At 39.3% G+C, this 27426-nt stretch overlaps 1 pseudogene; it reads left to right on the forward strand.

Moving 5' to 3' along the window:
- Positions 1-24913: 24913 nt before the first annotated feature.
- Positions 24914-26528, forward strand: LOC149019079 (putative pectate lyase 7 pseudogene; annotated as a pseudogene).
- Positions 26529-27426: the final 898 nt, after the last annotated feature.

Here is a 27426-nt window from a genome sequence, read left to right on the forward strand (position 1 = left end):
AAAAAGATAGTTGGTTATTCTTCCTTCACGCATTGCATTGTGCCCTTGCTTTGGGTAATATAAAATCGGGCCTAACCAGCCTTTGTTTTGGACCGACATAAGGTATAATCATATTCTCATTCAATAGATGTATTTAATATTTTTGTTAATTAATTAAAGTCATATGACTTTTTTTTATGTGTAAATGTGATGTAGGGCCTAGCAGATGCCATACGCCTAGTCTTTCCCGAGGCTAAAAGCGGATATGCTGTAAACACTACTATGAGAACTTGAGGAAGACATTTCCAAGACCCATGTTGCGGTTACGTTTTTGGGAGCCTGCAAGTCCTATACTAGACCAAAGTTTGATATAAAGATGGGAAAGATTAGAGACATAAGCCAAGAGGCTTATGCATGATTGGTTGATGAAGACCCCTATACATCTTTGGGCAAGACATGTGTTTGATGAGATGGCAAGAAGTGACCAAGTCACGAGCAACAACATAGAAACATTCAAGCATTGGTTTGGTGACCTTCGGCAGGCCCCCATCACCTCCTTGTTTGACGGGTTTAGAGTGAAAGTGAATGACAAAATTGCAAAATTGCCTAGAGATATGCAAATGAAATAGATTGGTGACGCCTCATGTTCATACCACATTGGACATCATTCAACATGCAAGAGGGGAATGTATTGTCTATCATTCTAGTCAAGAGTCATACGAGATCTTAGACATAACAAGTAAAAGGTTCATTGTAAGATTAAGGGATCACACCTTTGATTGCGAGGCTTAATGAGATTCCATGTAAGCATGTGGTGAGTTATATTGTGATAATTGCTATACTGTCAACGGCTACATTCTCACGTACAATGTTGATGTGGCAACTATACCTGACTAATCCAACATTCCACCTCCACTTCCTACTCAAGCATTACAACCACCCGATCTTCATAGGAGTGTCTGAGAGATTTATTTATTTATTTTACTTTTTCAACCATACCTACCTGGAATAAAAAATAAAAAAAATGCAGAATGAGTAGTCAAGATTTCGAGCTCAACCACTCGATTTGATTGTGGCCATACACAATACTGAAGTTGAACCCGTCAAAGTGGGTTGCGGAGTCATAGATTCCCTAACGCTAGGTTGAAAGGTCAATTTACTAATTCCCTTATTTAAAATATAAAAAGAAAACTACCAAAATGTTTAAAAAAAATCCACGTAGAAGATTGGAATCAATTCAGAATGTCTTGGGAACTTCTTGGCTTTTAACCTTATGACTTATGAGTATGGTTCATTGAACCTCAAATTTCAATTATTCTATATTAATTAGCCATTTATATTATTTTACTTATTATGGCTCACTTATTCTCATTTTTTTTATCCCATGTTGGTCTTCTTTAATTTTTTTCCTTTTATTTTATGGGAGAGAATTCAAATTTTTTTTTTTTTTTTTTCAATTCGTTGGTAATAAGACAGATTTCACAAGACTCACGTGCTGATGAGCATTTCCATTAAAAGTAAGCAGTGCCAGCCAAAAAGTAGTTGAAGTAACAGTTTCCTCGTAAACACTAAAAGAAGTATTCAAAATAAAAGTAAGGACAAATAAATAAGCAGCAGTCATGGTATTAAATAATAAAAAATAAACTTCTAAGACATTGTTGTTATTGGTCATGAAAACACATTAATATATGCTGTAATTGTTTTTGTGTCTCAAAATGTTAAAAGAGAAAATCATTTTTTATGGAAAAAAATTTACCCTGTAGTCTCTCAAGGGTCTCCTTTTTGAAAAAATAGCACAAGAAAATAAATAAATTATTAAAAGGAATAGAAGGATAGTCCAGTCTATGTAAGTATTCAAATAAGAAGGTCTTAAACAACACCTTCATTACTTAGAGACTTGTAATTATATTAACCTTCAATCCTTCATTGGCTTGGAAATGAAACTCTCTTTTACCAAGAAAAAATGACTTCAACGTACAAAAACAAAAATATTTGATTTGATTATTGTTGTAGTGAAAATGTGCTAGGACTCCTTGGTTCACTCTTGATCCGAGTTTAGTTTTTAAGATCAAAACAATTGTCAAAGTAGGCCGCCTTTGAGAACGGGAAGCCACCTCCAATGATTAAGTTAGTTCATGTAAAAAAACCATGTAGAGTCTCTCCCTTGAGGAATAAATGCACAAGGAGATGAAGAAGAGAATGTTCTTCAAGAGCTAATGCAGGAAAATAATGGCTGGAGTATTCTAGTCTTACCGGCCGTGTTTGTGTATAGTGATGGTATATATGGCTGGTCCAAACCAAAACTGATAGTGGACGCTTCATAACCCTATGATCATCATGGCTCGGATGAAGGGTGGATATGGCTTCTTTGTGAGACTTGCATAGCAAGTTAATCAACATGATTTTCTGGATAGCTGGAGATCTCGTTAGGGGAAACCAAGTGATCTGCATCAAGATAACATTGATGGGACACCAACCCACAGTTGGGGAGACAAAAGGTGTAGATGTAGTACTCGAGGTTGGTCTTGGACGAATGAGAAGCTCCCTAGTTATCCATACACAATTAATGAGACTCAGTGCATTTATTGCTGAAATAAATGCGAGGATTGGTGTTTGTCGGATATGCGTAGAGTTCTCTGATAGTGTTACTTTGCCTGAGAAGTGGCGCATCTGACAGCTGTTGGAAAGTCTGCCAAGAAGCTTCTCGAGATGGCTGACTGCCACTCACAAAGCTCTCTTCTCCTCATCTTCTTGTTGCTGACAAGTGCCCACCGACAAGGGTCCTTCACGACTAGTAAACCAGGGTTTTTAATGAACCAAGACCGAACCATGGCATTGATTGGGTTGGTTCTCCCGGATTAAAGGGTGTGAGCCGAATATCCATAACAATTATGAATTAATGTAAGATATATATACATATTAACCCCTAAAAGATTATCTTTTGAAATCTAAACCAAATGAAAGGTAAAAATGGATCAGGAGTATTTGATGAAAGACCAACTACATTTAATGTACTCTCACAATTATCATAGCTGGAATACAAGAAATAGGATTCTTCCAGTATAACAAATAACTCCCAGATCAAACTTTGGATGAGATTGGACATGAATACATGCTCGATTAGATGACTACGACACTGAATGAAACTAAATCAAAACTAAGTGACTTAACAATTGATGGTAGTTCTTTAACGAATCCATGCCTATCAGGTGCACAAGGAATCATTATGAACAGTGGTGCTCAAATGTTGGAGCGTTTTAGAAATTTGAGCAGGAGAATGAATTTTGAGGCTAAATTAAATTCGAAGTATTGATAAAGGGCTTGGAAATGGCAAGAATGATGGTAGTTTGACATATTTCACGAAACATAACCCATTGTTATAGCGTGACTAATTTGATTATGGATTACCTAGTGCCATCATGCATCAAAGTCATGGACTGCACAACGAAGTTTTCATTTTTTGGCTAAAAAATCAATTATATAACAAGCGAAAAAGTTTATGTTAGGGAACTACAATCAATAAACCTGCAACAGCAGCTGCCTCCATTACGCATAGTCTCACCGGTTCCTTATAATAGCAAATTACAATGCAAGAGTATACAAAGACAAGAACCAGATGAGTAATGATACAATTGGTAGATCTTTGTTTAGGCTGCTGGTTCTTTAGTATTTTGTGTGAAACTCTTATGTTTTTAGGTGACCTTTTCTCTATTGAAGACATTGCTGAAGGTAAGAAACATGTCTCCTTTTCTCTGTGGTTGTACACTATAATATTTTGTGTCAGTTATTTCAAATGACCTTTAACCTACCATTGTAATAAAACTTGATGTTATATATCAGGGGAGCCAAAGTATCTTCCCTATATTCTTTTGATGAAAGAACACTACCAAACAAACGTTCCTTATAGTGTGAGGATCTTATATTACTACCATGAAGTGAATCCAGTGGTAGATTTTCTTGCAAAATGCAGCAAAGAATCAAATTTCTACCCATTTAAGGGAATAGCCTGAAAATATCCATCACGAGTTGCAGTAGGATGCTTCAAAGCTCCCAATAAGGTTTAGGTTTTAGTGACAATTTCTTTTTATTTGTCTTTGAGATGAAATCAGTGAAATTGCGTGTAATGGAGACAACTATTGTTGCCGGGTTGAGTGTATATTGATTCCTTTGAATATGTATTTTTTTTTTCATAATTTTAATAAAAGTCTGATGTTTTTAATATTAAAAAAAAAAAATTCCTACAGGAAAATTTTGCCTTTTCATATTTTTTCCTTTCTTAATTAGAAATGAGAATCACGCCCCCACTAGTTTATTGGGTTTGATCTACAAATCTGAAAACAAAAACAATTGGCAAGCGAGAAAGTAGCCACCACTTGAACAAGCACACACAAGCCTCTTGCTTATGATTTGATCCTTATGAGATAAGGTTCTTTGAACAGTACTGGCAACTCTAATTTATTCTTAATAAATCATCAGAAACTAAACATTGTCTATTAGTTTAATTGCATTTTCTATCCTTTATTGTTTTTTTCGTTTACCATTTCAGGAAAGGAGTGTTTGGAATTTTCTTCTGCTTAATTTTATTCTCAGTTGAATGGTTAGGTTCCACAAGACCCACAAGTGGGGTGCAATAAACTTTCAAAAATAAGTGGCAGTAATGCTAAAAAGTTTTCTACCAAACACATTACAAGTAAAGCTTTAAAAAATAGTCTCCTCAAATTAGGGTTTTGTTCTTCACAAAAGTTAGCAAGTAGATTAACAACTTCCAACATAATAGAGGGATATCAGCATTTTTGCTTGGATTACCATCACAGATCAAGCTAACCACCATGCCATGGGTATGATCCAGATACCCAGCCACATGCATTAGGGGGTTGACACCGACTCTAAGTGCTCAACCAGTGCCGTTTGGCTTTCTTGATGGTGATGACCAATGGAGTGTTATCTGATCCCAGCATTGCTTTGGATGAATCGAGAGTTCATTAAAATTATAAAGCATTTCCAAATTTCCAACCCTTTCCCCTATGCTTTGGACGAGGAGAATTTCACTCCAGTAAAATTTAATTAAAAAAGATGACATTTATCAATTGCTTCTCTGAATTCTCTCATCTGAATTTGATCCTTTAGAGTACTACCAAATTTCTCTGAACCATCTAAGATCCTATTAAAATCGCGAAGTAGCATCCGTGGATTAGAATTTAAGGTTCCCAAATTGATTAGTTCATTCTTACACGAACTCTATGCTCAACCCAAGATTCTTCATGAACCAGAGTTCACCTGAATTTGAGAGTGATATGGAGAGATTATGATCAGACCGGGTTCATACCTGGTCCGACCCTCGACCCCGGTCGAGACGGAGAGATCCGACTCGCTCCCGAGAGAACTGGATCCGGAAGATGGCTTGCTGAAGAAGAAAGCTTATTCGGCTGCAAGCGCGCCCTAATCCTACTTATGGATTAGGGTAATCACCCTAATAATGGCAGACTCGAATTGACGGCTGCGGATAATCATTATCGAAGGGATAATCCTAATTGTATATCTTATCGGTTATATAGTTTCCTTACTATTTTATATACCATTTGTATATCACAGCCATAACGTATCAATTAACATCATATACATAGCATTCATATATACTATTTTTATATTGTATGGTAACAATGTTGTAAGTGTAAATACAAAATGCTATAGCATTACCAAAACTATACCACTTGACATCCTATTATTAACAAATGATAATCAGACTTACTCCACAACCAACCAAGACCATGATGAGTTTCTGATTCTTTTTCATTAGGGCACCAATAATAGGTATACACGATGTTTTTATTTTTATTTATTTTGGATAAAGGTGTAAATGAAATTGCAAGTTGCATTAGCCCATTCTCATATAAGGAATGTAGACTTCTTCTTTTTTCAAAGTAAAATTTCTTATTTTGAAAATTTCAAGTGTGGATCGGTATTGGATCCGCATATGTTTGATAAAAAGAATAATCTTCTCTTTTAAGAATAATAAAAAATAAAAAGTGTTGAACTGAAACATGACTGAATTGATATTACTCTTTGGAATGGAGTGAAAGAAGAGAGGAGATTCTCGAACGAGGAAAATGATCCAATGACTTTGAAAGAATTGGACGAGGAACTATATAAGGTGAAAATCTCATGTACAGTTCTGTAGAATTTATGTTTCTATCCAAAAAAAGAAGAAGAAGAAAGAAGAAAGAAAGCATTATTAAAACATTCAAACCACCTTATATACATATATAGGGTCTACATGGCTAGTTAACAACCATACAACAAAATGACACTTAAATTTGTTTATTTTTTTCTTGATAGTTATTACCTTTGGGGTTTAATCTTCTATGCTAATTTTATGTAACTTAATTAATCCCCTGGTAATTAATTAAAATAAAGTTTAATCAAATTAAGCTATTATATTATGAAATTAAATTATCAATACGGTATTCTTGTAACTGTAAATTAAATTTTATAGATTTTTAGAAGAATTATCACATTCATATGATGTACACTATACATTTTTTTTTTTTTGGGTACAAAGGGGCTTATTAAGCGAGATATGGGGATATTAATATGCCTTAGCAAGAGTCCCATGACCTCTTCACTAAGAGATGTTGGTTTCACCACTAGAACAGCTCTGCATTGGCTGCACTATATACATTTTTAGTATAATCAATAGCCAGTGAATCGTGATCTTGCAAAAGTATTTGATTCTTGCAGTATCTCAGCAAGAATTTGGGAGTTATAAACCCTAATGCAAAGAATCCTTGATTTTAATAAAAGCAAAAGTCAACATCTATAATCACAGCGACTTTATATATGGTTTTCTCATGAGGATCCACTTATTGTAAAATTAATTCCTCTAACATGGAAACCAACAACATTAAATTTAGAAGGAAGAGTAATTTTAATTTCGCTATTCGATAACAAACATGAATGGAATAAAAAGTGACTTGATGTGTAACCCTAAAACCCTAGCAATTAAAAAGCCTCTTCTTGTTTTACATCATGCAATTTTAATGAACTAAAAAGATTTTTTACATGAAATAGAAACTTGTAACTTTCTAAAGATATCCACAATGGGCAAATTTTCATTTTCATAAATTTATATTAATTAAACTTGTAACTTACCTTATTGTTGACTTTTATTAAAAATAGCAATAGCTAAATTAATGATACATGTTGAATTAATTTTTCAAATCAATGTAATGAAACCATTAACAGAACTAATTATAAGATAAAATGACAAATTAAGGAAAAATGAGGATTAATAATTGACATGCTTAATAAGCCTACTCCACTTGATCCACTAACCAATAGATCTGAATTGCCATCCTCAATTATCTTAAAAGTCAACATAGTTAATAGTTCCACATTAAACTTTGTATCTATTGGTTCACTTAGTTATTTTTCAAACTTTAATTGTGAATGGATGACAATATCCCTCTTATTCACTGTGTATCCAACTCTTAGATGAGAAGATTCACTGTCTTCTTCCCATACCTTACCTTACCGGAAACTACCACCATTGCCGGAAACCACCACCTCTCCCCTTGCTGGCAAGCACTGCCTCACCTTCCCTTGTGGAAAATCACCACCGTCTCACCACACCCCCTCCATCATATGGGTTTATCTTGCTATTTCTCATTCTTATCCCATTAATTGTTTTTCATCCCATTGACTTCTTCATTTTCTTCGTAGTAATCAAAACTCGTGATTTCTGGTGAGGATTCGCTAACCCTCAACATTCTATGCTTTTATATTCATCGCTCGATATAATCTGAAAACCAAATTTTGCACAACTAATAGGATGCGGATATGATATACCTCTTTTCTACTGATTATTATATGTCCTATAAAATTATCTGTTTTAGTTACTACTTTGATTTGTTTTTCTTATATTTATACATTTTTAGTGACTATTTTTCTAGATTTTTTACTAAAATAATTACAAAAGTTGCTACATTCTTATATTTCTAACCTAACCATCACAAGCAAAATGGTAAAGATGACAATAGGTAATCAAAAACTTAAATTCAATTTGTATTCATACCAATTTAGAAGAATCTACGTAAGAACTATCCGATTATCATTAAGGGTGACAATTGTGTATTGAAACCATTTAACCGTATCGTGTAAAACCGCATTGTTCAAAATTTAGTACGGTTTGTCCCAAAATTCAATTTCGGTACAGTATAGGTTTCATTGAACCATACCCTCAATTCTCCAGAAACCGTACTAAACTAAACCGAGTTATTAAACTCATTTTACCGTCAGACCACCCATGTAGCTTGTGGTAATTCAGTTGTGCTTCCAGTAAATATAAGAACTTAAGTACTATATGCACCTAATTGAACAAGTTAGCTCGGTAATTTCCAACCAATTGCCCCCTAAACTTAAAGATCCAGGTACACCTTTAATTTCACGTGTCATTGGAGATTTATCCATAAGTAAAGCATTGCTTGATTTGGGAGCCAATGTGACTATTTACCCGGTTCAGTTTATGATAGGTTTGGTCTAGGAGATTTGAAACCCACTGATGTGATTCTACAATTGGTAGACCGCTCAACCAAACGACCCCGTGGGCTACTTGAAAACATTTTGGTAAAGGTTGAGGATCCATATTTTCTTGTTGATTTTTTTTATCCTAGATATGGACATTTTAGTCACTGCGAATGATTGCATCAATTGTAGATCAAGTGTCATGGACATATCATTTGGCAATAAAAAACTTAGAGTCAATATCTTCAATGCATCCTTAAGCTCAAATAGGGATGAAGAGTGTTTTGCGATTAACTTTATTGATGAGGTAGTGGCTGATTATACTCCAAACATGTTTATTGATGATCCCCTGTAGTATTACTTGCCATTGGGGAATCTAACCTAAATATTGAGGAAGTCAACACATTGTTGGACTCTTCCACTTCTTTGGAGCAGTCACCATTCACATTTAGATTTGAGCCTCCACCTCCATTGGCTACATCTCACTGAGTCTAGCTGAAGACTCTAAACTTAGCGTTTTATGGGAGGCAACCCATTTGTTTAGATGTTATTTCTTGTTCTTTTTCTTCTCTTTCCTTTGTTTGTTGTTAGGTTTTACTGTTGCGTGCTCTATCATGATTTCAAACATCGGGTACACTCTTTCCTCTATTTGCTTCTATCATGTTTTTTTTGTATATATCTTGCATGCACTGAGGTCATTGCATAATTTAAGTGTGGGGGGGGGGGTGTCAACTCGAGTAAGACTTGTTGATAATTGGTAGAGCATTGTCACAAAGATAAAAAGGGCCCAATTTTTTCTGGCTTTGGTAAGATAAATGTTTTAATTCCTTGCTTAGATACAAAATGAGAGTTTAAGTGTTTTAGAAATCCCATCTGATGTAATGAACACCTCTTGAGAGAATAATAATGGGCTTTACATTTTGAGACTGAGGTTGAATCGGAAAATAGGAACTCCAGGTGGTCCAAAAGATTTGACCATCTAGTTATCTTGTATTTCCTTGTGCTTATGGTGACAAGTTGAGATCGATTTTAAACTATTTAAATGTGAAGTGAATTGAAGTATAATGTGAAAAAAAAAAAAATCTGCTGAAGTTTAAAGTTTAGACCTCCTTAGTAATTGGGTCTCAATGTCACCAACATTGTGCCTCGTGTCAAACAATTGGGGTGTCTTTGGTCTAGTCTTGGCCGATAGCCTAGTTGGCTTGAGTAAGTAAGTTCAAGGGGTTTTCTACACCTAGTACCTTAAGGCCATTTGGCTTGAGAGCGGCTAACCCAACCTTCGTTACATAGGCCATTTAGAAAGCTTAAGAGGCAAGACATTGCATGGACTAGAACTGTGAGCATTAAAGAAAGAAGTGAATTAATGTGCTTATAAAGGTGAAATATCTAAGAAGGTCAATTAGATCTTGAGTTCTTGGTATTATTTGGTACCTAGTTTAGTCTTATCTGAGGGTGAATTGGTAGACTGAAGATAACAAGAGACTTCTTGATTGAATTGTTTGCCTAAAGCTAGACTCAAGAGAGGGTGTAAAGAGCTTAAGTGTGGGGGTGCCTATATTCCCTTTAATCTTTAGTGGAGTGTCTTTGTCTTGGAATCTATCTTTTTACTCTTACTACTGCTAGAATAATTAGAAAAGCACTTAAGAATTTTGTATGTGTATTCTCTGCAAACACTCACGAGACACAACTCGTCCACCAGGGTAACCTAGGGGTTTAAAGGCTTGTTGCACATGCTAAGTGCAACTGTGATTCCTACGAAAGTGAGTTAGGTTTTTCTTTCTTTATTTTCTGTATTACTTTTATTGTTTCGTTTTGCTTGAGGACTAGCAAACACTCAAGTGTGGGGGTATTTGATAAGCATGCATTTACGATTATTTATTTGATTTAATTCCCCATACTTATTTAATTAAAGAGAGCTAATTGAGTATTTTTGTGTATTTTTCAGGAATAAGGTGATTTTGGTTATTAGAGATAATATGGAGTAAAGTTGGCAAATATTTTAGATATTCGGTGGATTTTAAATCATGGCATTCAATCTTGCTGCCCAAGAAATCATGAAAATTAAAGTGAGATCTTAGCCAAATTGGAAACAGGTGGAGGTCTAAGGAACAAAATTGGTAATAAATATGAAAATCGGGTAAAAAGACCTACCTTCAGTATTTTGGGTATATCTCTCGTATGAGCTTGTATTGCGGTTATTCAAGATGCTATGGAACGATATTGAAAATATCTACAACTTTCTAGTTTTGAGTTTTTCAAAAATCCAAACGAATAAAGGTCAAATTGACGGGTAAGAGAGGGGATTCATTGTGTGCGGGAGACATAAAAGAGAAGCTAGCCATAGAGAAGGTAAGAAGACGGAGAATGTGGCTCTCATCTCTCTCATTGTTGAAGAAGAAGACCACATCTCTCTCTCTCTCTCTCTCTCTCTCTCTCTCTCCCTATGTTTCATCTTTATTTTTTTTTATGAACTTTGTGATAATGAGTAGCCAGTTCCTTTTCTTTGGGATGTAGATGAACCATGCTTATTTCATTAATTTGATTGTTCTATCTCTTTCAGTTGATTGTGTTTGAGTCTGGCCAAAGATGTTTTATAGCTCAGAAACTAAGCGTACCAAGCTTCCGCGAAGGATGATAGTCTTGCGAAGATAGGGCATATCTAGGAGGACCATCCCTAATTTGCTTTGAAGTGTAGAGTTATATCGGTTAGGGAAAAGCATTGGGGATTCGAAATCCCAAAGATCTTCACATATTCATAGTTAACGTTTTTGCATTAATTAGTAGATTTAGTTTATATTTAGTTTTGTAGAATTCAATCTTAGTGATTTAGCCTTTTAGTTCCCCATAGTTTGACCCAGTACTTTTTGCTTGCTAGATTAGTATAGGATTTTATTTTCGATTGGTTAGCGACACGATCACTACTCCAAGAAACTTGGTCCTTAGATTCGAGGGGTTTTTATGGTCGTAAATATATAATACAGTTTTTGATGTTCTCCTACCTATATGTATTTCAAGGAAGAGAGAAATTAAATGTAATTGCATGGCCCTTGTGCAAGTGGGAGCTAGTTGTCACACCCCACCCGTCGGTCTCGGTTACCCGCCCGGCAACCCGTGGGTGCGATCCGTCACAGGATCTACGGTTTTAGTCTATCAACAATATTAAAGACAAATAAAGATAATCAAGAGCAAAAACTATTAAATAACTGAATTAAAGGTATTACAGGAGTCCAAGTACTCCAATATCAATAACAAATGAAAGAATAAAGAATAAAACGAATATGAGTTCAGTGGAAGTAATCAAAAGAGTTTATATCAATTTCTTTCCAGTTTCCTTTTCTAAGGCTATAAACTTAGACTCAAGTTTAACAAGATGAGGAGTCCTCCAGTTCTTCTCTAATCTCTGAGCGAACTGCCTAACCACCTTTCGTCTCTGACCATCAATAGGTGCGATAAGCGCACTCCATGCACCCGCAGGAGCTCCCGCACAGGCTATCTCCATTTCGCACTGACAGTGCCACATCCTCTTCATACGGGGTTCCTTCATAGGAAACCAGCCCATCTTCAGATATAATTCCTTCTTCTGTACAGGCTAATAAACATACAAAGCATAAACGAGTGAGTTCTAGAGAACTCAGTAAGAAACAATCATAATTCCCATCAATTATCCAACAATGCCTGGATGCATAAATAATATGAATGAATGCAAAGTATGAATGATACTATGATTTCTAACAGTTGACATGCTTTATGATATACACCAGCCCTCCTCTGGGTAGGTCTAGTCACTCTGATCCGGCAAGGACTGGTTACCTCTGTAGGGATCTTGGGAAAAAGGGAAAGTCCACACTTGGCTCTCATTTCCATGGCTGGGGGTTAAGTCAACACTCTCTTACCACGACCATTGGTAATGAGTACTGGCGCATGTCGAGGTTTCTAATCCAATGCAAGGTCATACTAGTTACATGTCTACATGAAGTCCAGATACATCCCCTATGGCACCAACCAACTCGGTTCAGTGTCCTTCGCAACCTAGGAATAAGAATCCTCACGGATTGGCTACCGTTGTTGGACTCCACTCCTTAACCCTATGGTCATCCACATATTATTGGGGTGGATGCTCTCATGATTCTTCACGACACCCGGTCCGATCCTTGGACATCCATGAGCCCAACCCTAACATATGCAACCCTACCATTTACATGACTAACAGTGGATCAATGTCACATCACTGTCATCACGGGTCACTCGGTTTCAATCCCCCTACCGAAAGGGTAGTAGCATGTGGGGTACCTAGCCATGCAATTCTAGACTCATCCTAATAATGTCATCAATTAGTCATGATAGTGCTGGAGACATCAGCAAGCATGTGTCCCATTCCACAGCCTTCTGATATCCCAAAAGGAATACCTCATCTATCAGAACCATATACTCATCATCATCAATACATAACACTCATCATCAACAAAGTAGATATGAAATCAAGACAAACAGCAGTAATATAACATGATTAACATATAAAACATAACTACAACAATGTATATAATGAGAGACTATTGCTAACAGACATTGGACTAGCATGTTTAAGTCTATTCATAAAGATAGGTTTGAAAGTCCTTACCTGCATATAAGTAAACTGTCCGTAAAAAGAGTTCCGTTAACTATTACAAGACTTTTCTTTCAAACAGTGAATACGTAAACACAGGGTTACAATAATATATAAGTTAATTGAATCAATGTGGACCAAAACTAGAAGTCATTTGGTCACTGTTTACCAGCCGGTCGCTTAGGTTGAGCGACCGCCACTAGTGACCGCCCCAAAAACAGAGAGTTTCAATCCGAAACTCAGGCTTCTGATCACTCGTTTTCAATCCGGATTTTGAGTAATCATGGCCTAAGTCTCAAATCTAATACTCCTAAAGCCAAAGGGTGAGGGAAACCTAACAATTACCATCAATAGATTACCCAGAACTCTCCCCTTGATTGGATTATCCTTTTCACGAAAGCAGGGTTTCGTTTTCAGATGATCCATCTCAAGTAGATTGGAAAGAGAGTTACAATTGATCAAAGAGGGTAACCACAATGATGAGGGGATGGGTTAACACTAACTTGAGAGACACAGGATACAAAAGACGAAAGGTGAATCCCTTACCTCGACCAGTTCAGAACACCGAAAAGGGAAGGACTGATCTCCAGATCACTGCCAGCACTCCAGATCCACTTTCGGAACTTCCCCGTAGCCGTCTAACCTCAAAAATTAGAAATCCAGAATAAAATATTCGTAACTTGGACGAGGGTTGCTTTTTATAGATGTCAGGGGGCAAAATAGGGCAAAACCCTGAAACAGAACCAGCGGTCGCTCCAGGCGGTCGCTTGGTTTTGATCGACCGCCACTAGCAACCACCCCCATGTATTTTGCCATACAAGGGTGCTTTTGCTAGGGGGTTGATATCCAAGTACTGCCTAGCCCTAAAGAAGAGATGGGGGAGATCTTACCTTCATCCCGGACGTCTCCGAACAACACTTGACTTCCAGAAGTCCAACCAACAAGCAAGGCAGGCTCTTCAGACAAAAGATCCAGATCCAAGGGTTCAGGGTATGGATCATGGACTTCTATCCGGACTGTCACATCCACCCAGCCGATACCCTATCTGGCATACCCGAGTGTGTGATCCATAGTCCACAAGATCCAGTAGTTAGTGAAATCATCCCCCCACATTCACAACAATATAATCAAGAACAAGATTAAATCAATGTTAACAATATTATTCAAATGAATCATAGATAAGTAACGAGATAATCATCAGAGTGCGGAAAAGATATCAATAGATATACAAATCAAAAGTAGAGTGAGGCTGAATCTCACTCCACGAGTACAACGGAATGTAGTTCGAAAATCAAATGGGATTACAACTGATTCTAAAGACAAGAAAGAAAGATATAATCTAACTAAACTAGAGTCTTTTCTACTTTATAAAGGATGTCCTCATAAATGTAGACTTCATCGATGATGCTCAGACGCTCCCACTCCACAGTAGGGCTAATCTTGGTAATAAGAGAGACCACTCGAGGGATCCTCACAGTAATCTTCGTAATCGCCAACACTTTGCGTATGGTACGCTTCTTCATCTTGCGCTTCCTCGTATTGCGCTTCATAGCCATCAAAACCTGTAGAATAGTCTAACAAAAAATATTGTACAAAAAGGAGTGAGTTTCAAAAGAAACTCAGCAAGGCAAGTTATTCCAGAATAGCATAAATAACATAGTATCACAAACAAACAATAAGTGATATGATATGAGACAACAATGCATGTATGAGTCTAACTCTATGTATGCTGGTCTCTATAGGCAGACATGCTTTAAGTCATAGCACCATACATCTTTGGGTAGGTCTCATCACACAACGCCGGTTGGTAGTGGGTCCTTCATCCATCTTGGACAATCCATGGTTAGGGGTTAAGTCACCTCTCTCTCACATCACCGTTTGGTCTAAGTATTGGCGCATGTCAAGGTAAAGCCTAGCCCAATGCAAGTCTTCTACTTAGTCATATCAACTCAGATCCAGATATGTCCATTCCTTGCCCCTGGTGATCCTTTCCGGTATCGGTCACACTAGAGTCAGTGTATCCGACTCTCTCAAATACGGACTCATCAACCCTATAGGTCATCCACATATAGTAAACGGGAAGCTTTCATGTCCTCTCACGGGTTGGTTACCGGTCTTCAACACCCATGAGCCCAAGTCTATCCATATGCAACTCTACCCACAAATGGTCCCCACAATGTGATTCATGTCCCCTCACGGATATAACTCACCGGTCTTGAGCACCCATAAATCCCCATTGCTACCACGGGTCGTTCGGTCTCAATACCCTTCCGAATCGGGTCTGATATAACAGGGGTATAACCTAGCCAAACACTGCTAGACAAGTCCTAGGTATGAAAACCAATAATCCGGGAAAGCGTCAAAGGGCAACATTGGAAATATCCCATACTACTCCCAATGAGGTCTAAGGACATAAATGTCAAAAGGACATTCCCCAATCCCAAATCATACCTAAGCAATCACAATCATAATTCAGTCATATCATCCACGACAAATATCTCATCATATGAAAGAGTATAATAAGACAAGCTTAAATAAATAAGAAAACATACATGAGTAAGTATTCATACATAATCAAGTACATAAAGTAAATAAGGAAATAAGATCCTAATGTACTTGCAGCATTCATATCATAATAGAAACTAACATAACAGTAGCAATTCTAAGTAGTTCCCAAATTAGAAACTAAATCTATGCAAATCTATGTCAATATGGTAACAACTTTCCTTACCTTAAATAGATCCGAGAATATTCCAGACGGACAAGAGAATGAATCCAAAGTTAGCAAATAAACCCTAGAATAGCATCACACAATCATTAGGAAGTAGTCCTAAAAGAATAAGCACGAATCGAATCAAATCGAACGAAGAAAACAGATTCTGCTGTTTCGGGTTGATTGGCTGGGTTGAGTGCTCCAGTCGACCCAGGCAATCTGCCCAAGAGCAAATCCGAAAATAAAAATAGAATCTTGATCCGAAACCTATGCTACACAAACCGGAATGTGACGAAACTTGGAGGGATTGTCTAACACAGTAGTCTAAGACTAAAAAGCATAATTTAGACATCAAACCACCATTAAAACATTACTTACTAATTTAGAACCATAGTTTCTATTTTGGTAAAAATCATAGTTTTCATTGGAAACATGCTATGAATGAAAGAGATGAACTAGAGATGTCAGAACCACACTTCCTCGATTACTCTTTCTACTCAAGGCATCAACAACCTCATTGGCTTTTCCTGGATGATACTGAATATCACAATCATAGTCCTTCACCAGTTCTAGTCATCTTCTCTGTCTCATATTCAACTCCTTCTGAGTAAAGAAATACTTGAGACTCTTGTGGTCAGTGAAAATCGATATCTTTTCACCATAAAGATAGTGACGCCAAATCTTCAGAGCAAAAACCACATCTGCCAATTCCAAATCATGAGTAGGATAGTTATGCTCGTAGTTCTTCAATTTCCTAGAAGCATAAGCTACAACCTTCCCATGCTGCATCAAAACGCAACCCAAACCAACTTTAGAGGCATCGATATACATTGTCAAACCTCTAGAGTCATCTGGTATCGTCAACAAAGGAGCGTTAGTCAACCTTTTCTTGAGTTCTTGGAAACTCTTTTCACAGGCTTCCTTCCACTCAAACTTGACTCCTTTTCTAGTAAGCTTCGTCATAGGTACTGAGAGTATAGAGAAATTCTCAATGAAGCGCCTATAATATCCCGCCATACCAAGAAAACTTCGAATCTCAATGACTGACTTAGGTCCAATCAGCAACAGCTTGAACCTTTGCAGGGTCAACCTTAATACCGTCAGCAGAAACAATGTGACCTAAGAACATAACTTTAGGTAACCAAAAGTCACATTTGCTGAACTTGGAAAACAACTTCTTCTCTCTCAAACGCTGCAAAGCAAAACTCAAATGCACAACATGTTCTTCTTCGCTCTTTGAATAAATCAGAATGTCATCAATAAATACAATGATAAACTTATCTAAGACATCCTGAAATACTCGGTTCATCAGATCCATGAACGCTGCTGGAGCATTAGTAAGACCAAAAGGCATAACTCGGAATTCATAATGCCCATATCTAGTCCTAAATGCGGTCCTGCAGACATCACTAGACTTCACTCTTAACTGATGATACCCGGATCTCAGATCGATCTTCGAGTACATAGAGGCACCTTTCAATTGATCAAACAAGTCGTCGATCCTAGGAAGAGGATATTTATTTTTAATCGTCAACTTGTTCAATTCCCGATAGTCTATGCACATTCGCATACTACCGTCCTTCTTCTTTACAAACAACACCGGGGCTCCCCAAGGCGAAACAATGGGTTGGATAAACCCCTTGCTTGAAAAATCATTTAACTGAGTCTGAAGTTCCTTCAACTCAGTCGGAGCCATCCGATACGGAGCTTTTGACACTGGAGCTGCTCCAAGAATTAGATCAATTGAAAATTCTAACTCCCTCTCTGGAGGCAAACCAGACAAATCATCAGGGAAAACATCAAGAAAGTCCCTGACAACTTCAATATCGAACAACTGTTTCACACCTTCCGAGACATCAACAGAAGAGGAAAGAAGTCCAACATCCTTGGTCCACTGCCTAACTTTCATAGAAGCAGCCACTATCTTCTTGCTCAACTTCCCTTGACTTCCTTGATACTCAAACGGACTACCATCCTTAGGATGAAACAGTACCTTCCTTTCCGAACAAAGGATAACTGCGCCATACTTAGATAACCAATCCATTCCAAGTATCACATCAAAATCAGACATATCCAACTTGATCAAATGGGCTTCTAGGGTTCTATCAGCAATAACAACCAATCAAGATTCAACCACTTCATCTAATCTAACAACAGATCTGGTAGGAGTATTAAAAACTAGTCCTCTTTCCAACTTCGCAAGTGTAATAGGAATACGACTCATAAAAGAAGATGCTATGAATGAATGAGATGCACCAGTATCAAATAATACGAGAGCAGAGGTAGATGATACTGAAATGATACCTGTCACAACATCGTGATCTGTCTCAGATTCTGAACCAACAACACTGAACACTTTCCCAGTGGAAACACTTGAAGTAGGCTTCAAAACTGACACCTGAGGATTCGGCTTCTGAGTGCAGTTACGAGAATAGTGACCCGGCTTTCCACAGTTAAAGCAGATCAAATCCCTACCACTCACAGGAGCTGCTGAAGAAGGATATGCAGGTCTCTGGTTATTAACCACTGGACGAGGGTTAGCATAGATCGGTCCAGTACCCTGACTACCTGCAATAGGACGCACCGGTGCACCACTAGATCCATAGCTCGAGGTAGAGCTAAAACTGGAACTAGCTCCTCTAGGATGGAACAAAGGGGTAGAATATGGAGTAGGCGTAGAGAATCTCCAGGTACGGTCCACCAAATGATTCCTGTTCGCCACAGAACGCTGGAGCAAATAATTCTCTCTCTCATTTTCTTCTACCTTCTTCGCATTCTGTACCATCTCAGCATAATCCACAATCGGATGAATCGCCAGATAAGTCTTCAGTGATGGCCTCAAACCTTTGAAGAACTTCTTTGCCTTCTCGTGATCACCTCTGAAAGCAACAGGGGCAAAGTAAAACAATTCTTCAAACTTCTTCTGGTACTCCAGAACAGTACCAGTCCTTGCGTGAGTGCCATAAACTCAGCTTCTTTAGCATCTCTCACAGACTCATGAAAGTAATTCTTGCAAAATGCTTCCTTGAAAATTTCCTAAGTAAGAACCGGGTGCGAAGCTTCCAAAATGGGTCTGGTAGCATTCCCCCAAGCATCAGCTTCATGCTGCAGTCTCTATTCTGCGCATAGAATCTCTGAGCTTCATTGCAACGGAGGTTGCGAAAAGCTTTTTCCATCTCTCGGATCCACTTGTTAGGGAACAATGTATCCGACGAAATACCAGTAAAAACAGGGATCTGAAGCTTCAAGAATTGCTCCATCAACCTTGCATGCGGACCAGGGGCAAAACCGTCCACAAAAGGACCAGCTGCAGAAGTACCAGCTCCATTAGGGTTAAGAGCTGCCTGGGCATTCTGCTGAGTAGTCGCGAAACCTTGCATCATAGTAGTAAACTGATTCTGCTGCTGATGCAACATGTTTCCCAGAATGTTCATCACATTCTGAATAGAGACTACTTGTGGTGCACTTGGAGAATTTTCACCAGTAGAAGGAATTTCAACTCGGGGAGGCTCAGTTCCAGTGTTCACAACAAGTATCTCAACACGGTTTTGATTCTCTCCACCTTCTCCACCATCTTAATCATGAACAACAGGATTCCTTAATTGAACCATTTTGCGAAAGAATTCCAGAAATTAGCAACACTAAAAGATCAAGTCCGGAAAAAGATTCCTCAAGTCAAAATAACTCCACAACATGGCCAACATTCACAAACAGAAGCAACAACAAGCACAAAGTCCAAAAATAATCAAAATAGAGCTAAAATCCAAAAATCTGTGCAACAGTATCTGGGCCGGTCGCTTGAGCCGATCACTCAAATCAATCGACCGCCGTTGCGACCGGCCCCAAAAATATGCGCGATAGAACACTTCAGATACGGTTTTGGGCCTCATTTGCAACTCCACACTTCTCAAAACAGTACTAGGGGTCTGGGGATTTCGTGCTAAGGGTTAGGAAAGTATTTTGGAGACTCCGTTGGCTTCTGATCTACTTCCCACGTGACGTCTACACAGTACACAGGTAATTTTCTCACAAAACCCCTCATTTCCATGTTTTGCATGAAAGAACTACAATGTGTAACTATTTTTAGGTTTTCTTTTGTGCAACATGTCTCTTTTACTTCCCATAACATGTCTAGGCATAGATCTACTATTCACTACGCATTTTTACGCTAACGGTAATTACTTGGACATCTCATGGCTCTCCTTTTGCATCTTTTCTGCCTAAAAACAGATTTTCTCACTAGATGGCTGCCCGCGGTGGTAGGAGAGTACCCATGCGCGGCCGAGGTCGTGGTTGAGGTAGAGGTGACGCACATGAACCAGTCCATCCAGACTACTTCAGATCACTGGAGGCATAGGAGCTGTATTTTGGCCACTTCAGTCAGCGTCCGATCGAGCATGGTAGACCGGTAGTGACTGCAGAGGTAGCATAGTTCCAGATCGAGAGTAGATTTGCTGCTGTGGGCTGGAGAGGTACCTTGTTCTTGAATGAAGATGCCTATCCAAAGCTTGTCAGGTTATTCTACAGCTACCTGACCTTCCACAGAGAGAGGGATGGAGAGCATGACACCAAGCTAGTGATAGAGAGCCGAGTGAAGACTACAGACATTCGTTTCACCACAGAGGAGCTGGCTCACATCCTAGACGTGCCATACATCCACAGCGACAGGAGATGGTTCAAGCTGGGGGCTGAGTCAGACGATGTCATTCACTGGGAGGAGAGAGCTCTCGTCTTCTCGAGCATTTGCCCGGAGGAGTGCAGCGGGGTAGAGTCAGTGACGGAGTCGCATCCCTCATGCAAGATCATCTCCCAGATCATAGCACGAAACCTGCTGCCTAAGGCAGGTCATCAGAGTAAGATTTCACTCATGCAGGCTATGATGACCTTCTCAGTGTACACCCACTACCAGATAGACTTGGCTTACATAATCCAGAATGCCATGATCTATCGAGTGACTCATCTGAGGGGAGCAAACCTTGGATACGGGCGAGTTTTGACGCGGATCTTCGAGCACTTCGGGGTCGACCTAGAGGGAGAGGAGGTTGTCCCAGTTGGGCATGGCTGCACTATAGGTCACAGATTGGTCGCTCAGATGCACTTACTAGGCGGACCAAACTCACAAGAGATGCCAGCAGAGTTGGAGAACATGGATGTAGAGGCTGATGATGAGGATCATGCAGGCTCGCCACCACCTTCCCAGTTCGAGACAGGAGGCACATTTAGGACTCAGGATACTTCGGAGGTCGCACCACCTTGGGCTAGAGGTCTGTTCACTTGGATGGACCAGTTCGAGCAGGGGCAGGTAGAGATGAGGGGCCAGATAGCAGAGTGCCTCGACATACTCCGCCAGAGGAGACTAGCACCACCACCACCACCACAGTAGTAGATAGACTTAGGTTTTGATCCATTTTGATTCAGTACTGACTTAGGGTTTAGATATGTTTATTATAGTTTTTATTCAGCACTTGTTCATTTCCTACCATTTTGTAAAGCGTAGAGTACGCTCCAAATTATGTAAAGCATTATCTCATTAATGAAGTACAATTATGTTTGTTGCATTTATATTATTGTCTCTTATGCACTTTCTTGATAATTAACATGTGAGAATTATGTTTCAATTAACTTATAGTAAGTTATGCAAAAGAAGATTAACTTACTTTCTTAGTTTGTTTCTAACGAAAGATGTTCTATTACTCACTCAAGTTCTTCTGAGTCACTTCTGGATCTAAGACTTAGATTGCTCATATAACACTTGTATTAAATATTATTGACTTCGTAAAAAACTGGCTCTGGATACCATCTGTCACACCCCACCCGCCGGTCTCGGTTACCCGCCCGACAACCCGTGGGTGCGATCCGTCACAGGATCCACGGTTTTAGTCTATCAACAATATTAAAGACAAATAAAGATAATCAAGAGCAAAAACAAGTCAATAACTGAATTAAAGGTATTACAGGAGTCCAAGTACTCCAATATCAATAACAATGAAAGAATAAAGAATAAAACGAATATGAGTTCAGTGGAAGTAATCAAAAGAGTTTATATCAATTTCTTTCCAGTTTCCTTTTCTAAGGCTATAAACTTAGACTCAAGTTTAACAAGATGAGGAGTCCTCCAGTTCTTCTCTAATCTTTAAGCGAACTGCCTAACCACCTTTCGTCTCTGACCATCAATAAGTGCGATAAGCGCACTCCATGCACCCGTAGGAGCTCCCGCACAAGCTATCTCCATTTCCCACTGACGGTGCTACATCCTCTTCATACGGGATGGTTCCTTCATAGGAAACCAGCCCATTTTCAGATATAATTCCTTCTTCTGTACAGGCTAATAAACATACAAAGAATAAAGGAGTGAGTTCTAGAGAACTCAGTAAGAAACAATCATAATTCCCATCAATTATCCAACAATGCCAGGATGCATACATAATATGAATGAATGCAAAGTATGAATGATACTATGATTTCTAACTATGCAAGTCTCTAACAGTTGACATGCTTTATGATATACACCAGCCCTCCTCTGGGTAGGTCTAGTCACTCTGATCCAGCAAGGACTGGTTACCTTTGTAGGGATCCTGGGAAAAAGGGAAAGTCGACACCTGGCTCTCATTTCCATGGCCTGGGGTTAAGTCAACACTCTCTTACCACGACCATTGGTAATGAGTACTGGCGCATGTCGGGGTTTCTAATCCAATGCAAGGTCATACTGGTTACATGTCTACATGAAGTCCAGATACATCCTCTCTGGCACCAACCATCTCGGTTCAGTATCCTTCGCAACCTAGGAATAAGAATCCTCACGGATTGGCTACCGCTGTTGGACTCCACTCCTTAACCCTATGGTCATCCACATATTATTGGGGCGGATGCTCTCATGATTCTTCACGACACCTGGTTCGATCCTTGGACATCCATGAGCCCAACCCTAACATATGCAACCCTACCATTTACATGACTAACAGTGGATCAATGTCACATCACTGTCATCACGGGTCACTGGGTTTCAATCCCCCTACCGAAAGGGTAGTAGCATGTGGGGTACCTAGCCATGCAATTCTAGACTCATCCTAATAATGTCATCAATTAGTCATGACAGTGCTGGAGACATCAGCAAGCATGTGTCCCATTCCACAGCCTTCTGATATCCCAAAAGGAATACCTCATCTATCAGAACCATATACTCATCATCATCAATACATAACACTCATAATCAACAAAGTAGATATGAAATCAAGACAAACAACAGTAATATAACATGATTAACATATAAAACATAACTACATCAATGTATATAATGAAAGACTATTGCTAACAGACACTGGACTAGCATGTTTAAGTCTATTCATAAAGATAGGTTTGAAAGTCCTTACTTGCATATAAGTAAACCGTCCGTAAAAAGAGATCCGTTAACTATTACAAGACTTTTCTTTCAAACAGTGAATACCTAAACACAGGTTTACAATAATATAAAGTTAATTGAATCAATGTGGACCAAAACTAGAAGTCATTTGGTCATTGTTTACTAGCCGGTCGCTTGGGCCGGTTGCTTTGGTTGAGCGACCTCCACTAGTGACCGCCCCAAAAACAGAGAGTTTCAATCCGAAACTCAGGCTTCTGATCACTCGTTTTCAATCCGGATTTCGAGTAATCATGGCCTAAGTCTCAAATCTAATACTCCTAAAGCCAAAGGGTGAGGGAAACCTAACAATTACCATCAAGATTACCCAGAACTCTCCCCTTGATTTGATTATCCTTTTCACGAAAGCAGGGTTTCGTTTTCGGATGATCCATCTCAAGTAGATTGGAAAGAGAGTTACAATTGATCAAAGAGGGTAACCACAATGATGAGGGGATGGGTTAACACTAATTTGAGAGACACAGGATACAAAAGACGAAGGGTGAATCCCTTACCTCACTTCAGAACACCAGAAAAAGGGAAGGACTGATCTCCAGATCAATGCCAGCACTCCAGATCCACTTTCGGAACTTCCCCGCAGCCGTCTAACCTCCAAAATTAGCAATCCCGAATAAAATATTCGTAACTTGGACAAGAGTTGCCCTTTACAGAAGTCAGGGGGCAAAATAGGGCAAAATTCCCAAAAACAAACCGGGCGGTCGCTATAGGCGGTCGCTTGGTTTGATCGACCGCCACTAGCAACTGCCCCCATGTATTTTGCCATACAAGGGGGCTTTTTCTAGGGGGTTGATATCCAAGTACTGGCTAGCCCTAAAGAAGAGATGGGAGAGATCTTACCTTCATTCCGGACGTCTCCGAACAACACTTGACTTCCAGAAGTCCAACCAACAAGGAAGGCAGGCTCTTCAGACAAAAGATCCAGATCCAAGGGTTCAGGGTATGGATCATGGACTTCTATCTGGACACTCCACAAACTTACTCGACTAGACCTTCGGGTTCTAGGACCTGCAATATGGATCTCGGGTTAGAAATATGGGGGTTATTACACTAATGGAGGCATGTATAAGCATGAAGGGCTAGAATTTTTTACTTCGGATGGAATGAGGTCCTGATTCTAGCTGCAAATGGGTCTAAAGGAGAAGAAGGCCCTGCAATCACCTGTTTCTCTTTGTATAAATTAGGAAACTGCTCCTAGAAAGGAGGCACTGTGCTTGCATGATAACCCACTCTCTTAATTTAGGTAAAACGATATCATGAGGCTTTTTGGGGGAGAAATAATGCTATAATAAGGCAGTGAATACATATGGTGGTCGAGAGTTTGAATCCTTCAATCTGGCCAAAACAGAGAATGCAGATAGGAAAGAGAATGCATATAGGAAAAGAAAACACAAATCATGGTAGGAAATTAATTGTTATATGCGAAGTGCATGCAAGGCCTCACTTTCTAAACCCAAATGGTACTTCCCCATATTTGGGCTCTCAATTGCAATATATATAGAAATGATGATGCTTTGGAGAAACTCAGGTAGCTTTCGATCTGTTTGTTATTTGGCCCAAGGTCTTGTAATTTATTTCTGACCCATTTCACCTAAGTGGAGGGTACAAAAACTAAATAAATAAAAACCCATTTCACCAGAGTGGAGAGTCAAAAGGGGGGGGGGGGGGGGACGAGTAAAAGAAAATGGGATTAGCTACAACAAGCAGCTTGTTGGTCTTCTTGTTTTTGTTCAACTATGCGGTGAAGGCCGATATAGTCAACTTCGACGCAGTGTGGCGACAACGAGCCAAGGCGGCCGCAAAGCACAACAATGACAACTTTGAGCCCAATCCTTCGGCAGTTGCTGCTCAGCTCAACTCACATATGCACATGTAGGTCCCGAATTTGAATCTTTTGAAAATTCTCCGTGCACGCAAATTATAATTAAAAAAAAAATTCCATGGATGATGTATAAATTGAGCTATTTTATGTTGAGAAATGGATAACTCCTGTACTTACGATAGATTTGGATAGATGAATGAATGATGGAGGACAAGACAATGGTGGTAGGGGGAGACTGGAGGAGCATGCCAGGAGACGAACCCATTGGATGTGTGCTGGAGGTGCAAGGCTAACTGGGCCAATGATCGAAAGGCATACGCCAACTGCGCTTTGGGCTTCGGCAAGAAGGCTGCTGGTGGCAAGGACGGAAAGATCTATGTCGTAACTGACTCCTCCGACAATGACATGGTCAACCCAAAGAATGGCACGCTCCGCCACGCCGTCATTCAGAAGGAACCACTGTGGATAATCTTCGAGAAAGACATGGACATCGTACTCAAGGGTGAGTTTATTATAGCCCCTGACAAGACTATCGATGGCCGTGGCGCCAATGTCCACATTACCAAATGCGCAGGTTTTACCCTCCAGTCCGTCCACAATGTCATTATCACCAACCTCCACATGCATGACATCGTTTCAACTCCAGGTGGTATGATTCGCGCTTCTGTCGACCACTATGGAAAACACACTGTCAGCGACAGTGATGCCATCAACATCTTTGGGTCCTCTAACAACTGGATCGACCACGTGACCATGTCCAAAGTTGCAGATGGCCTAATCGATGCCGTCGAGGGTTCCACCCCCATCACCATCTCGAATATCGACTTCAGCAATCATGACCACGTATGTATAACTGGTCAATTTTTTATAAGTCTCCTACTAAAGCTAATTTCTCTAAATGTAACTAACTTATTTTATAAAAGGATTGACTACGTAAAAACTAGGAGTACTTCGACCTTCCTAGTCGACCCACTGACTGTTGCTTCCTTATTGGTGAACAATCGTGTTGATAGGTGATGTTGTTAAATGCAAACACCTCCTCTCCTGACAACAAGATGCATGTTACGATAGCATATAACCATTTTGGGAAAGGATTAACAGAGAGGTTGCCCAAAGTCCTAAATGGATTTGCTCACGTGGTGAACAATGACTACACAGAATGGGGATGTACGCCATTGGGGGCAGCATGAACCCATCCTTTCCCAGCCAGGGCAACTGTTTTGTCGCTGGAAGCTCATCGAGAACCAAGGAGGTTACCAAGAGGGCTGTAGCGCCAGAAAGCGAGTGGAAGAATTGGGCGTGGGTATCGCAGGGTGATGTGATGGAGAATGGTGCCTTCTTTGTTGAATCAGGTTCCCCAGCACAGAAGTAGGGCCTACTCAGTGGAGACCTTATTAAACCAAAGGACGGCAGCCTTGTCAACAGCCTCACTCAGTCTGCTGGTGCACTCAATTGTAAGGTCGGCAGCCCTTGCTGAGCTGTTTCTCATTCTTCTCCACGGGCTGATTCTTCTGTAAGTATAGGCACTGCATGTTGGTCTTCATGGAATGAATAAAAGCAGTAACTCTTGATTTTCCAAAACAATGAATAGAAGTACTGACAAAATGGGTTTCTTCCATTACATCAATACTAGCTAGAAGAAGACCAAAAGACCAACAAAACCGTGTAAACGATATACTCTAGAACGAAATGCACGCAAAGCACGGGCAACGATAGTAAATAGTAAGTAGGGACAATCCCACGGGGAATGAAACCAATGTGAAAGGAAGATTAAGTTAAACAAGATCGACAAAATTACTTTGTGATTAATGAACTAAAGAGACGATGGACGGACAAACTAAACAAGAGGTCCTAAATTTGAGAGCACATGATGGAAAGAACTATAATAAGTGTTATAAATGTGGGAAGTCAATTTTCCCTCCCTTGAATTTGGATTGTGAATGCTACAACAAAGCTGCAGCACAAGGCATATCAAAGAACCTAGAAAAAAATTACACACGGGTATCTTTCAGTCCACATATGCATTGACATCCTAATTCAAAATCATCCTATTCCTATGGAGAATTTAACTGAGGATGCGAATCAAGCCTGATGAGTTCCAATAGTGGTTACATGAGGTAGGTGAATATCCTTACCCTACCCATTGATTAGCTAAACCCACATTAGGAACATGCTAGTTCACTTTATTCAACATTGATCTAGATCCAATTAACTAAAACCAAAACATTCACTCGAGGACAGTCAACGATAAATGAAATTACTCAAAAACATGATGCGAAATACGTTGAAAATAAATTGTGCTCATGGTAAAACATTTCGGAAAATTTTGCCTAGTTGCGGTGAGTACCGAAACGAAAGCTGCATTGAAAAACGAA

The sequence above is a fragment of the Hakea prostrata genome, chromosome 4, assembly GCF_041222555.1.
Source record: "Hakea prostrata isolate BN-2017 chromosome 4, UWA_Hpros_2, whole genome shotgun sequence".
NCBI lineage: Eukaryota > Viridiplantae > Streptophyta > Magnoliopsida > Proteales > Proteaceae > Hakea > Hakea prostrata.